This window comes from Arachis hypogaea, chromosome 12 (assembly GCF_003086295.3).
Source record: "Arachis hypogaea cultivar Tifrunner chromosome 12, arahy.Tifrunner.gnm2.J5K5, whole genome shotgun sequence".
NCBI classification, from domain to species: Eukaryota; Viridiplantae; Streptophyta; class Magnoliopsida; order Fabales; family Fabaceae; genus Arachis; species Arachis hypogaea.
In genome coordinates this window covers 72,945,360-72,947,986 of record NC_092047.1, presented here as the reverse complement: position 1 = coordinate 72,947,986, position 2,627 = coordinate 72,945,360, and the positions used below count along the sequence as shown (strand labels likewise).

Below are 2,627 nucleotides of genomic sequence, written 5' to 3'. Positions count from 1 at the left end.
GCCTCCCAACACCAAACTTAGAGTTTGACTGTGGGGGCTTTGGTTGACTCTGCTTTGAGAGAAGCTTTTCATGCTTCCTCTCCATGGTTGCAGAGAGAGATCCTTGAGTTTTAAACACAAGGGAGTCCTCATTCATTTGGAGGACTAATTCTCCTCTGTCAACATCAATCACAGCTCTTGCTGTGGCCAGGAAAGGTCTTCCTAGGATAATGGATTCATCCTCTTCCTTTCCAGTATCCAGGACTATGAAATCAGCAGGGATGTAAAGGCCCTCAACCTTTACTAACACGTCCTCTACTTGTCCATAAGCCTGTTTTCTTGAATTGTCTGCCATCTCTAATGAGATTTTAGCAGCTTGCACCCTATAGATTCCCAGTTTCTCTATTACAGAGAGGGGCATGAGGTTTATTCCTGAACCAAGGTCACACAGAGCCTTAAAGATCATGGTGCCTATGGTATAAGATATTATGAAATTTCCAGGATCCTGTTTCTTCTGAGGTAATGTCAGTTGATCCAGATCACTTAGTTCATTGATGAACAAGGGAAGTTCAACTTCCCAGTTATCAATACCAAATAATTTGGCATTTAGCTTCATGATTGCACCAAGAAACTTGGTAGTTTGCTCTTCAGTAACATCCTCATTCTCTTCTGAAGAGGAATACTCATCAGAGCTCATGAATGGCATAAGGATGTTTAATGGGATCTCTATGGTCTCTAGATGAGCCTCAGAGTCCTTTGGTTCCTCAGAGGGAAGCTCCTTATTGATCACTGGATGTCCCATGAGGTCTTCCTCCTTGGGATTCACGTCCTCCTATCCCTCATTGGGTTCGGCCATGGTGCTTATGTCAATGGCCTTGCACTCTCCTTTTGGGTTCTCTTCTGTATTGCTTGGGAGAGTACTAGGAGGGATTTCAGTGATCCTCTTACTCAGCTGGCCCACTTGTGCTTCCAGATTTCTAATGGAAGATCTTGTTTCATTCATGAAACTTACAGTGGCCTTAGATAGATCAGAGACTAAGTTTGCTAAATTAGAAGTATTTTGTTCAGAGTTCTCTGTCTGTTGCTGAGTGGATGATGGAAAAGTCTTGCTATTGCTAAACCTGTTTCTTCTACCATTATTAAAGCCTTGTTGAGGCTTTTGATCCTTCCATGAGAAATTTGGATGATTTCTCCATGATGAGTTATAGGTATTTCCATAAGGTTCACCTAAGTAATTCACCTCTGCTATTGCAGGGTTTTCAGGATCATAAGCTTCTTCTGCATAAGAAGCCTCTTGAGTACTGTTGGATGCAGCTTGCATTCCATTCAGACTCTGAGAAATCATATTGACTTGCTGAGTCAATATTTTATTCTGAGCCAATATGGCATTCAGAGTATCAATTTCAAGAACTCCCTTCTTCATAGGCGTCTCATTACTCACAGGATTCCTCTCAGAAGTGTACATGAACTGGTTATTAGCAACCATGTCAATGAGTTCTTGAGCTTCTGCAGGCGTTTTCTTTAGGTGAATGGATCCACCTGCAGAAGTATCCAATGACATCTTAGATAACTCAGACAGACCATCATAGAATATATCCAGGATGGTCCATTCTGAAAGCATGTCAGAAGGACACTTTTTGGTCAGTCCTTTGTATCTCTCCCAAGCTTCATAGAGGGATTCACCGTCTTTCTGTCTGGAGGTTTGAACATCCACTCTAAGCTTGCTCAGCTTTTGAGGAGGAAAGAACTTGGCTAGGAAGGCCTTGACCAGCTTATCCCAAGAGTTCAGGCTATCCTTAGGTTGAGAGTCCAACCATACTCTAGCTCTGTCTCTTACAGCAAAAGGGAAAAGCATGAGCCTGTAGACTTCAGGATCTACTCCATTAGTCTTAACAGTATCACATATCTGCAAGAATTCAGTTAAAAACTGAAAAGGATCTTCAGATGGAAGTCCATGAAACTTGCCGTTCTGCTGCATCAGAGAAACTAATTGAGGTTTCAGCTCAAAGTTGTTTGCTCCAATGGCAGGAATGGAGATGCTTCTTCCATGTAAATTGGAATTAGGTGCAGTAAAGTCACCAAGCATCCTCCTTGCATTATTATTATTTTCGGCTGCCATCTCCTCTTCCTGTTCGAAAATTTCTGAAAGGTTATCTCTGGATTGTTGTAATTTAGCTTCTCTTAGTTTTCTCTTCAGAGTCCTTTCAGGTTCTGGATCTGCTTCAACAAGAATACTCTTGTCCTTGCTCCTGCTCATATGACAAAGAAGAGGGCACAGAAAAAATAATAATAGTATGGATCCTTTATACCACAGTATAGAGGTCCTTGTGTTAGTAGAAGAAAAGAAGAAGACAGAGAATGTGATGTAAAGAAAGAAACACAACTGTGAGGAGGGCAGAGATGTGAGATGAGATGTTAGTGAATGAATAAATAAATAGAAGGAGATGAAAGAGAAGGAATTTTCGAAAATAAATTTTGAAAAAGAGTTAGTGATTTTTGAAAAAAGTTTTTTTTGAAAAAGGTTAGTAGTTTTTCGAAAATTAAAATCAAAAATCAAAATAATTAGTAAATTAAAAAGAAATTTTGAAAAAGGGGGAAGATATTTTCGAAAATTAGAGGGAGAGAGTTAGTTAGGTAGTTTTGAAAAG

At 40.0% G+C, this 2,627-nt stretch overlaps 1 non-coding gene across 1 annotated transcript; it reads left to right on the top strand.

The window, feature by feature from the left end:
- The first annotated feature begins 1,594 nt into the window (after positions 1–1,594).
- LOC112731203 (small nucleolar RNA R71) lies at positions 1,595–1,702 on the top strand. The gene has a single exon (XR_003166991.1). It is a non-coding gene; the product is annotated as a small nucleolar RNA R71 (small nucleolar RNA).
- The last annotated feature ends 925 nt before the right edge of the window (positions 1,703–2,627 follow it).